Source organism: Caretta caretta, chromosome 1 (assembly GCF_965140235.1).
Source record: "Caretta caretta isolate rCarCar2 chromosome 1, rCarCar1.hap1, whole genome shotgun sequence".
Taxonomy (NCBI): domain Eukaryota; kingdom Metazoa; phylum Chordata; order Testudines; family Cheloniidae; genus Caretta; species Caretta caretta.
Genome location: NC_134206.1, coordinates 345,444,249 through 345,457,322, shown reverse-complemented (window position 1 = coordinate 345,457,322; position 13,074 = coordinate 345,444,249).

Genomic DNA, 13,074 nt, shown 5'->3' with positions numbered 1-13,074 from the left:
CACAATTCAGTGCTGTAGATCTGAAACCCGCTGCACTAGTCTCATTGACACACAGTCCTCCTTCCATTCAGGTGGGAGACTGGGGCTCCGGGCATGGAGGTCAGTTTGGATCTGAAGTCCTCCGTAATGCTTAGAGTGTTAGATATGGAGGGTGGGCTTTGGTCTGGCCTCCAATTCAAAACCTCGCCTCCTCTGAGTGTCCCTAGCCTCTGACTGCCAGAAGCTGGGACTGAATGGCAGGGCTGGATCACTTGATAAATTGCTCTGTTCTGTTCATTCCCTCTGAAGCACCTGGCACTGGCCACTGTCAGAAGACAGGATACCGGGCTAGATGGACCATTGGTCTGACCCAGTATGGCCGTTCTGATGTTCATATGTTATGTTCTCTTGCAAACACACACACAACCTGCTCTAGGGATAGAGAAGATGTCAATCTTCAGCTGCAATAGGATGCAGCTGTGAACAAAAGGGGCAGAGGGAGGGGAGTTAATAGCCAAAGAGTGGAAACAGGAAATGATCATAAATAATTAAGAAATAACTAGAATAAATTAATAATATGTGGCCCGTTCACACGTCCTTTCATCTGGCCACAGATCCTCATTTGCATCTCTTCTGGAGTCAGTGCAGCTGCATGAAGGCAGACTGTTGCTCTAACTAGCGAGGTGAACTCACGCTGAGTGAAAGAAATTGCTTCGCTCTCAGCTGAAATGCAGCCACTTCTGGGGTGGAATTCAGTCACTGCTTAGCAATGCACTACACATGAGTTCAGTGAAGAAGAATACCATAACTTCGTGAAACTACTAGGGTTGCCAACCCTCCCGGATTGTCCAGGAGTCTCCAGGAATCAGCCTCAATATCCTGTTTGCTACTGAAAGCAATCCAGCAGATTTTAATAGGCCAAAAGTCCTGTTGGCGTCACAGCAGGGCTAAGGCAGGCTCCCTACCTGCCCTGGATCCGCGCATCTCCCAGAAGCGGCCAGCACATCCCTGAGGCCCCTAAGCACCACACAGGAGCAATCAGGGAGGTCCCTCGTGCTGCCCCCATCCTGAGCGATGGCTCCATAGCTCCCATTGGCTGGGAACCGCAGCCAATGGGAGCTGGGGGGCGGTGCCTGCAGGCGGGGCAGTGCGCAGAGCCGGTGGCTTCCCCTGAGCCTAGGAGCCGCAGGGACATGCTGGCCACTTCCAGGAGCCTCCTGAGGTAAGCACTGCCCAGACAAAGCCTGCACCCTACATCCCCTCCTGCACGCCAACCCCCTGCTCCAGCCTCCTCCTGCACCCAAACTCCCTCCCAGAGCCTGCACCCTGATCCCCCTCCCACACCCTAACCCCCACCCCAGCCCTGAGCCCCCTCCCACATCCCAACCCCCGCCCCAGCCCTGAGCCCCCTCCTGCACTCAAACTCCCTCCCAGAGCCTGCACCCTGCACCCCCTCCCACACTCCAAACCCTTCGACCGCACCCCCTCCCGCATCTCAACTCCCCGCCCCAGCCTGGTGAAAGTGGGTGAGGGTGAGGGAGAGAGATTGACAGAGGGAGGGGGGATGGAGTGAGAAAGGGCAGGGCAGGGGCGGGACCTTAGGGAAGGGGGCGGGGCAAGGTTTTGCGTTTGTGCAAATAGACAGTTGGCAACCCTAGAAACTACAGAGGGAATTTATGTAACCTAAACCTTATTACCATAATGGAATACTGTGTCATTAGCAAAGAGTGAAGCTGAATGCAAAAGATGAACAAGTGGAACTTTATTAAAACTTGTTGACCACTCTTTCCATGTGGCCGTGTTCTAACTCCACCATTTCCTTGTTCCTCTTGAGTCCCATCAATAACAGTCCTTCGAGGGAACATGGGTCCTCTGACTCCAGTTCCACTGATCAGGATACATCGTCCCTATTTTACAAACATTTTAATATTAACATTAAAAACAAATAATTGATGCCCAGAGTCCCACGCTGTGGCCCTTCAACCAGAGGTTGCTAGCACACAGCCAAGTTGCTATCTTGTCATTACCACAGACTCAGCTGGGTTCCATCGTCTTTAAGATAGTTTGGTCTCCTCAACAGGTGACCACACCGGTAACGATCCATCTCTGTCTCCCTGACACCTGTCTTCAAACATAGGCGCCGACTTCTGCTCACGCCAGTGGGTGTTCGACTGCCCCCGGCCCCGCCCCGACTCCACCCCTGCCCCGCCCCTTCCCGCCCCCTCTATGCCCCTGTTCCGACTCTTTCCCCAAATCCCTGCCCCGGCCCCTGCACTGGGAGGTAGGCAGAGGAGCGGGGATGTGGCGCACTCAGGGGAGGAGGCGGAGCGGAAGTGAGGTGGGGCCGGGGGGCGGGGAGGGGAACTTGGCTGCCGGTGGGTGCAGAGCACCCACTAATTTTTCCTCGTGGGTGCTCCAGCCCCAGAGCATCCACGGAGTCGGCACCTATGTCTCCAAGTTTAGCAAACGATCTCTCTTGAGTCTGCTCCCTCCCTGGGGGGTTAGCCTCTGGGTGTTTCTTTGTCCCTCTGTGCTGTGATGATCTCTCTGCCTCTGCACGCTCTCTCTGGGCATTGTGTCTGCTGGCTCATAAGTGTCTCCTGTTCCTTTGGATCACGTGTCCCTCTGGCATAGTCACCTCACATGACCTGGGTGCCTCTGTCACGCCTGCTCTTCGTGAGGGGGACAAATTAGAGTGGGCTGGAGGTAACCTGGCCCTAATCAGGGAGGCGGAGACAGCTGCAGTCAGGTATGGACAAAACTTGTACAGAAAATGTGACATTCCTATGACACGCTGCATTCCTTTCACATCCCTGGAGCTGGCATGTCTCTGACTACCTTGATCTCACTGGGAACTGCTTTCAGTCCCTCTGCTGTGAACAGATGTCCAATGTATGTCACCTCACGTTGTTTGGGTCACATTTTTTCTGGGTTGTGAGTTTTCTAGTCTTGTCCCTGCATCACTGTAGAAAAGCTTGTAGTGTTCTGTCATGGCCTCATTCAGCTTCTGTATTATTGCTCCCTTCACCAACAATGAGGTTAACATCTGCCATTATTTTCACCCCAGGCAGCCCTTCCAGCACTTAGGCAGGTATTCTCTGGAACACCTCCGGTGCTGGGTTTATACCTATTAGCATATTTAAGCCCCACAATTAGCAAAAATATATTTAAATAAAAAAAAAGTAATCACTGTAGGTATGAAAGAAATAAACTACCCGACAATGGTATGCCCCACCTTGCCAATTTGAAAAAAGCCTTGCTTCATGCAAAACAAACATTTAGCAACATGCTACTAAAATGAATTAAATAATAGCACCACTTAAATATGATTAAATTTTTAAAAATTATATAGCAAAAAAAAAAAAAACCCTCAAAAGCCACCTGTACAACAATGTCTGTGCAATGTAACAATACTGCAACCCCCCACAATAACTTACTGTTTTCCAATGCATAACAATAAAAATGATAACCTAATAAATACCAATAATGCTCTAAATTTTCATTTTGCTTTGGGGGTTAATTAAACCACCTCATACCAATAGCTAGCAAAAAAATAAGCAAATTAGTCAATTAACTGCAGCAACCCAAACAAAAATACCAACACAAAGTCTAGCGATTTTGCACCAGAAAACTAAAATTCTAAAAATATCCACACAGGCTCAACAAATAATGGTGCACCATTAGTATAACAGTTTTAAAGGCTGGTCCCCCTCATAAACATCAGTTTTAAATATTATAATTCATCCCATAATTGTTTGTTTTAATTAATTAAAATAGTGTTTGTCATAATGTGCTTTATATGCTATTAATTTTTTTAAAAAACACCTCAGATTAAAACCACGAGCCCAAATTGCTTTGCAATACATTGCCTTAGAACAATGAAACAAAATGTGACCCATTTAATATATTAATATTAAAGGGAACAGTTCATGGGGATACTTAATTACCAGGTGTGCTCAGCACCTGAGATTTAAGTGTCATCCAAAAGAAAGTGAGCCTGAATCTGTTTTCCTACCAGTATAACTGATGGGCCAGATTTTCTTCAAGTGCAAGCAGACTTCAATGGAGCTTTGTGATTTATTCCAGCTGAGGATCTGGCCCATGGCTCAATGGAGTTATTCCTGATTTACACCAATGTCAGAGGAGGATCAGGCCATAAGTGGGGGGTGGGGTTCCATGCAGCCCAAATCTGGAGAAATTATTGCTGCTCTTACAACTTGTTGTTATGGGTTCTCATTACAACAACATATTTTAAAATCACCTCCCAGGGAAGATAGATAGCTGAGCGGATGGGCTATGAATTGACCATTTTTGCTCTGGGAAAGCCCTTTGAATCCATCACGGGTCAGTAGCAGGTCTAGGTTGTTACCATCCATATGAAATGAGTTTGGTGGGTCTCAGTCGACATCCCCAAAACTGCCTTTGCATCTTGCCAGCTGTCTGAGCAGACAGACCAAGGACTGACTGGGCCATGGACTGAATGAGCTCCAGGGTGGAGCTGAGTACCTTGGTGATGTGCTGTGATAGGCACAGGTACTGCCATCATCTGCTCTGTACGTGTCCTGTGGGCAAACACTGGGCTTGAGTCTCCTGGGCTATAAATCTGGCACCTTTTTAACAATGTTGTGCGCGTTTAAAAAGAATTAATTGTCTCTCATGCCGTAAAATAACCCAACCCAGCCAGGAGATTTCATTTTCTTTTATGACTCATGTCAGTGGTTAGTGAGCAGGTCTCAGTGAAGCCTCATTTTGTGTTCCTGTGCATTAAAAATGCCACACAAAAACAAAATGTGCGGTGAGTTGCATTTATCTTTCCTGGGTTGAAGGGATTAAAGGGTCCTTTCCGCTAGTGGTGGCTGCATGCAGTTCCCATTAATGCTGACAAGTGTTCCACTAACTGGATGATTGTCCCCGAAAATTAATCTTTACTAAAACGAGAGGGAAGGGGTAGGAAGCTCTTTTCATTACAAACATACTTCAATTCGCAAGTCCCTTCTAATCTGCTTTTTATGCGTGTTTTTTAATACAGGCCACTTCAACATAAAATATTGAGCTGCTAACAAACAAGGAGGGGAATACATGGAGGAGTTTGTATGCAGAAGCGTCCAATTCATGGAATAATAATATTTTGCATTTCTGCAACGCTCAAAACACTTTACAAACATCCATGAATTGTTTCTGGTTAACCCCACTGTGCAGGAGGGTACTATGATCTGCATTTTACAGACGGGGAAACTGAAGTACAGAGTAGAGGGGCGTGGGGAAGCCCTTTGCCCAAGGTCTCAAAGCCAGTCAGTACCTGGACTAGAAATATGACCTAGGTCTCCTGACTCCTCATCCTGTATTTTTAAACACTGGATTATCCTTCCGCCGGCAACATTAAATTTGTTTTCTCAGCGTTACAAAGCCTGCTAGCCCAAAGGCCATTAATTCAGTGGGAATTGGACTCCTCACTCCCTCTTATGCCCCTCTGAAAATTTCAGCCTAAGCCTGTTTGCCAGGATGTTGTCATTTATATACTAGAGGTGGGATCTTCCAAAGCGCTCAGCTGTCAATGGGAGTTGGAGGCCTTTGAAAATCCCATCTATGTGTACAACTGGAAATTCAACAGAATTTTTCTTTTTTTATTGGACAAGAGATACTAATGAATCACTGACGGGCCACCTTTTTTTGACAGTATTGTTGGGCCGTTATCATGGCTAGACATCCTGGGAGAAGTGAATCTTGCAAAGGACAGGGTTGTGGCTGTGCAAACTGATTTAGGGAGGCTATTCTAGGCACTAGGGACAGCTGTAGGAGGTGTTTGGGGGAGAAGCGGATGAAAGTGTCTGCCACCATTGCCCGAGAGCAGGCGGCATATCACAATGCAGCGAGATAAGAGACTGCAGCCAAATTGTGAAGGACCTTAAGGTTAAGAACCAGAAGCCAGGGACTGTCGCTCATCATGGGGCATCCTTATATTGAAGCACCTGAAAAAGAAGTGTGTGTCTGATGGGATCACAGTCTGGGACTGGGGCTCCTAAGCACTACCCCAATACGAATAATAACTGTCACTGGCGAATTTCTAAACTGCAGCGTCTCCCCGCCAGCCTGGTCCTCTAACCCTGCTGCTTTTTAGCCCCCTCGCCAACACTGCTCGAACCCTGCCCCCACGCTGTGCAGAACAGTGCACTCAGTGTTGTTGTGAAGCTAGAACGCCATTGTGTCAGGTTCCAGCTCTGCTCCGCTGTTGAATTGTGCTTGGCACTGTACAGACCCAGATGAAGAGATAGTCCTTGCCCTGAAGAGTTCACAGTCTTGCAGATTGTAAGACAGACAATGGGTAGAAGAGGAAACGCAGAGGAGATCAATGGCTGAGCCAGGAATAGAAGCCAGGTCTTGTGATTACCAAGCCAGTGCTCTACCCACTGGACAACATTGCCTCTCATGCTCTGGCAAAGCCCTAATCAAGTATCAGCTTCAGCCACATTATCAATGGATGTTCATTCGGGGACAATAAAAAGAAAACCACAAAGTCTCTCTCCCCATGCTGTAGTCTTAAAGAGACCAAGCTCATTTCTAGTAACCCAATGCTCTTTGTTATAACAGTGCAATGTGGTTAATGGAGAGTGAAATTGGAGAAGAATGTGGGACGTTTGTGCCTTTTCTCTCTAAAACAAATAGCGAATTCCTCCGGGCGGCTGGAGGAATTAAACAATGATCTGTTCCGCCAGGGTTTAAGGTGTTGCTGTGGCAACTTCCAGGCTGTTTGTGGGCAAATCCTAGTCAAAGAGGGAAGAGGAGGGAGGGAAGTATCATTGAAAGAAATGTGACTAAGGAGTTCTGAGAGCAGGGTTTCCCCAGCCGGGTGGGTTTATGTTTGCTCAGAGTGGAGAGATACACATCACTCTATGGGCAGTTTTCATTTCAGTCCTGATCTGAAGCCCATTGAACTCAATAGGAACCTTTCCACTGAATTCAATGACTTTGGGTTTGGGCCCAAAAGGCCTAACTCAGCTGGTGGGGATGCTGACGGTCCCTAGTTCAGCAACGGGGAAGGGGGAGACGAAAAGCCCAGAGGCCCTGCCAGCAAACGGATCTCTGCAGTAACTGGCCGGGGGTGTTGAATTGGGGCCTTTGTGATGGGAATTACATAATTTGTCAAAGCGGCAATGTGACTTTCCACTGGCAATGGCTTTGTAAAAGAGACACCTATTTAGCTGCACGAGTGAAAGAGACATGCAGAAATACAGGCCTCCTCAAATGGCTATTTTTAACAGTGGAAAATGTGTCTAGCCGCCTGCCCGCCCTTCTTAATGGACTGCTTGTTTATTTTTCTAATGCTTTTCTCTCTTCTCTCCCCCTTTTTTACATTATGCAAATGTTAGTTAGCACTTATGAAAGGGGCACACCAGTCACACTAGGCAGCCACAGAGGAAGCACAGCAGATGCTGCATAGAATGCCCCCATTGAGCTCTCCCAGTGCAATGGATCACTAATCTGCAGCACTCCCACTAGTCCAGGGGTGGTCAGTTACTGTTTGTCCAGGTCCAAATTCTTGGTCAAGGTATAATCATAGAATATCAGGTTTGGAAGGGACCTCAGGAGGTCATCTAGTCCAACCCCCAGCTCAAAGCAGGACCAATCCTCAATTTTTGCCTCAGATTCCTAAATGGCCCCCTCCAGGATTGAACTCACAACCCTGGGTTTAGCAGGCCAATGCTCAAACCACTGAGCTATCCCTCCCCCCCACATCAAGGTCTAGACTCCGGAGAATCATTTGCCACAACCCAATAACAAAAATCATAGAATCATAGGGCTGAAAGGGACCTCAAGGGGTCCTCTAGTCCAGTCCCCTGCACTCATGGCAGGCTTATGTATTCTAGACCATGCCTGACAGGTTCTGCTCTTAAAAATCTCCAGTGATGAAGATTCCACAACCTCCCAAGGCAATTTATTCCAGTGCTTAACCACTCTGACAGTTAGGAAGCTTTTCCTAATGTCCAACCAAACCCCGCCTTGCTGCAATTTAAGCCCATTGCTTCTTGTCCTATCCTCAGAGGTTAAGGAGAACAATTTTTCTCCCTCCTCCTTGTAGAGACCTTTTATGTACTTGAAAACCGTTATCATGTCCCCTCTCAGCCTTCTCTTCTCCAGACTAAATAAACCCAATTTTTTCAATCTTCCCTCACAGGTCATGTTTTCTAGAACTTTAATAAATTTTGTTGCTCTTCTCTGGACTTTCTCCAATTTGTCAGCATCTTTCCTAAAATCTGGCACCCAGACCAAGACACAATACTCCAGTTGAGGCCTAACTGAGCAGAGCCGAAGAATTACTTCTCCTGTCTTTCTTACAACTTTCTTACTCCTGCTAAAACATCCCAGAATGATGTTTGCTTTTTTTGCAACAGTGTTACACTGTTGACTCATATTTAGCTTGTCATCTACTATGACCCACAAATCCCTTTCTGCAGGACTCCTTCCTAGGCATTCATTTGCCATTTTGTATGTGTGCAACTGATTGTTCCTTCCTAAGTGGAGTACTTTGCATTTGTCCTTATTGAATTTCATCCTATTTACTTCAGACCATTTCTCCAGTTTGTCCAGATCCTTTTGAATTTTAATCCTATCCTCCAAAGCACTTGCAACCCCTCCCAGCTTGGTATCGTCCATAAACTTTATAAGTGTACTCTCCATGCCATTATCTAATTGGTTGATGCAGATATCGAACAGAACTATGTAATGATAATAATAAGTAAATAAAAAGGATTTCGCAGTCCATTCAAAAGCACCTAGCAGTCCCGATTTGGCCCGTGGTCTGCCTATTGACTACCCTTGCAGACTAGTCCAGTTCTGCCCCTCCAGACTCTCTGCCAATGCGAATGAATCCTGACATGCAGCAGCTTCTGATATGCCAGTCCTTACTCACCCACCACATCCCTGCCAGTTTAAACCAAGCCTGACCTGTAACAGCCCCTGCTATTCCACTGGATTTCATCCACACACAGCTTTGCCAGTGCCCCTCAGTCCTGGCCTGCTCTTCCAATCAATTTAATTCAATCCAATCAACAGTCTAGTCATTCCTGTGATGCAGATGAAAATCCTGAGGCTAGAATCTGGACTGAGATCACCAAAGTCATTTCTATTGGGCATAATTCTGATTTGACCCAGGTCTTGGGTCCAGTTAGATCTGCATAATAATAATAATCATTAATAATTTATATTGCAGTGTTGTGGACCAAGTACTAGCTGCTTCCCAAACACAACTGGGAACACAGTCCTTGCCCCCAAAGAACTGGCAATTTTGACTTCTTTATATTGTAGATTGTAAATCACTTTGAAATTATTCAGTATGGAAGGTGCTAGGTAAATGTAATATAGATGCAGTCCGTTTATCTGATATGTGCCAAGGATTGTCCCTGACATCAGTTTGGTTCTTAGGCTACACTGCTGCTGGCATTGCTTCATGAAGCTGCTCCTAATACACACACACACAATGTACTGTGCATGGCAAAAGTGTCTTCCACAGTGTGGGATGCGTGCGTGATCGAATTATTATTATTATTTATTTGACAGTAGCATTTAGAGGCTCCGGTCGACACCAGGCCTCCGTTGCACTAGGTTCTATAGGAGTAAGAGACAGTCCCCGACTCTGGTGAGCTCACCATCGAAACAGACAAAAGGTGGAACAATAGAAGTACTATTGTGCCCATTGTAAATATGCAGAACTGAGACTCAGAGAGATTCAATGGCCAGGAGTCTGTGACAGAGCTGGGAATTGAACCCAGATTTCTTGGGGTTCAGCTCGATGTCTTAACAGCACCATCCTTCCTGTTGTTATTACTTCTTCACTAGTGTGCCCCAAGGCTTCCCCATGGCTATCAGCGAGGGCCTTGTGTTACGTTGCTAACGGGATTGCTTTATGAAACAGTTCCTACTTACAAGGCATTGTGCATATCAGGACATGACAAAAGTTTCTTCTGCTGCATGGGATGCGTCCTACACAATAGAACCCAAATCTCCTGACTCGCAGTCCTGTGCTCTGACTATTACACCAAACCTCCTTCCTAATTTCTACCTTAAGACCCTCTGCCCCTCCTGCTTTACTACATTACCTGTTGTTGTTTTTTTTGCAACTCTGCTTCTGAAGGCTCCCTTCCATAAATGTTCTCTTTTCCTTGGGGTTATCTGCCAGCCAGCTGTCGGACTGTAGATGTGTTTGCCTTTTGCAGGGATCTCTTTATCTTCCTGAAATAGCCTGTGGTTATCTTGACCCCCAGTGGCAGCCAGTGTTCTTCATTCTGTTACTCATCCCATAGGTAGCAGGTTGGCGCACTTCAGCTCATCATCCTGCCTTAATCCCAAGTTTGAATTCCAAACGTTATTACTTTGGGCCCTATTGCACAAATAAGATAGGTGGTGAAATTCAATAAAATTGGATTGCAGGGAAGCTTGGACAGACAGTTAAATTATCCAAGCCTGGATCCCAGCCCAAACTCAGGAGCTAGCACTTCCATGATGTACAGGTTTTCCTCGTTTCAGAGTAGCAGCCGTGTTAGTCTGTATCCGCAAAAAGAAAAGGAGGACTTGTGGCACCTTAGAGACTAACCAATTTATTTGAGCATAAGCTTTCGTGAGCTACAGCTCACTTCATCGGATGCTGTAGCTCATGAAAGCTTATGCTCAAATAAATTTGTTAGTCTCTAAGGTGCCACAAGTCCTCCTTTTCTTTTTGAGGTTTTCCTCGCTAGCTACATGCCGATGGAGGTAAATACAGCAGTGGTTTTGTCAATGTCAGTCAAATCTGATCGCAAACTTGAATGCAGCCCTAAGCGAATTATGCAGGACAGAGAAAGTACAGCTCTGTTAGGTCATGTGGCCCATCTCTCCCCTGAGGCAGCATTGTTCCCTGTATTCTATTTTCCAGTGCTTCGTCTAGTCTAGTTCTAAATGTCTGAAGTAATGAGGCTTCCATCACTTCCCCGGGGAGACTATTAAAGAGTCTAACAGATTTCACTGTTAAGAAGTTTTCCCTAAAATGCCGCCACCATTCTTCTTTTTGTAATTTCAGTCCCATCATTCCTTTTTATACTCCTTTGAGCAACCATGGGGTCTACCTGTGTAAAGCTCCATTTCACATCCCAGTCCTGCTATTTGACAGAATCTTTAACTAAATAAGTAGAACACAGGGGGTTTGCTTTCTACGAAACCTCCGTGTGTGCACAGATGAGTGTATATGCACGTGCACACGCGTGTGCGCGGTATTGCCAATCTCAAGCATTAAACATGATGAGATTGTCTTGAAAATCATGAGATTTAACAAAATAATAACAATACATGTTGGAGTTGTTTATGTGCCTTCTGGTCTCTGAGATCTTGGGCCCCACTAGGGCAGCGGTTCTCAAACTTTAGCAACCCGAGGACCTCATTTTGATTTAAAATTTTCCATGTACCCCTCAAGCCCCCTGCTCAGCCCCAGGCCCCACCCCCACTCCACTCCTTTCCCCAATGCCCCACCCCCGCTCCACCTCTTCCTGCCCCCACTCCACCCCATCCCCTCCTCTTCCCTGCCTCTTTCCACCCCCTCCCCCAAGCCGTTCCGCGGTGTGCAAGAGGCACTGGGAGGGAGGGTGAGGAGTTGAGGGAGGGAGCGGGAGGAGTTAATCAGTGGGGCTGGCAGACCCTCTGGAGTACCCTCATCCAGGGATCCCAGTTTGAGAAATGCTGCACTAGGATCATGGTTCAAGTTTTTTTCCACCACCATGAGGTCTGGAAACTTACATTTAAAAAAAAAAAAAAAAAAGCAAGATGAGATTCTCATGCAGTCAACTGACTCCATCAGCTGGGGCTTTCAGAAAACCGTAAAATATTGTGACACTCTTGATAAAATCATGACCTGGCCACTGTGACCTGGCTACTGTGTGTGTGTTTAGGTTAAATGTATAAACACCATGCAAGAGGCGGTCATACCCATGTGACAAACTCTGGAACTGCCTAACTGCATTGACCGAGTATCTTTGGCCTCCTCACCTGCATTCTGCCCACTAATCTATCACTACTGGAAATACTTCTAAGATTGCATAGCTCTGTACAGCTGCATTATGGGGCGGGCTGCAAAAGTAAACAGAAATAAACAAAGCCCCCATTTTAAAGGTGATCAGCCAAAAAGGGGGACATAATGCTGCTTCAGAGGTGGGGTGAGGTGTTTGTGTTTCTATATTATGTACACAAAAGCCCTCCAATGTTCGTCTCTCTCCCACCCAAAATGGAAGAGAAAGGGGATCTAATGGCCATCCTAAAGTCCAGGCAGAACCTTTCATAGACAAATATTCTGGTCACCCTGCGTGAACATTTTCCACCAGGGGATTCATCAGTGCATGGCTCTCCTTTTCTGGCTGTGTGTTGATGCATATGGCAAAACTATACAATCTGAGGCTGTGTCTATATTGGGATTTCATCTACCAGCCTAACAGCTACCTTAGGGCCAGACTGCAAATTCGCCATGGACGGCCGTGGAGTTAAGGGGTCTGCAAAAGGTTGTCACAACCAGAGAACAGTGGTTTTCAACTGGTGGCCCACGGATCCCTGGGGGTCTGCAGACTATGTCTAAGATTTCCAAAGGGGTGCACACCTCCATTCGAAATTTTTAGGGATCCGCAAATGGAAAAAGGTTGAAAACCACAGCCTTAGGGCATAAGTTCCAGACTTTGATGTGCCCATGTGTCCTGTTGCATGGCCTAAATAGAAACAAACCTCCCGTGGGGAGGACGAGACTGCCTGCCCGCAGGCCACTCCCTAGGGTATGAGATAGCACTACACAGCCACACCCACTCAGGCTATTTGTTACCAGCTTTACAACACAACTAGTGAAAGTAACTCACCCCTCTCTGCACAAAGCCAGCAAATGAGCATGGTTCTGCTGCTCTGCATACAACTCCCAATAAATCCATTTGAGTAGGTGTGATAAATGAAGGGGACGGGGGTAGCTCCCTTTTATAGACCCAGCCAGCCAGTTAGCTACAAAATCCCTCTTGGTAGCTGTTCTCTACTTGCTTTACCTGTAAAGGGTTAAAAAATCTGACTGCATGCATAGGTAAAAGGAAGTGAGTGGGCACC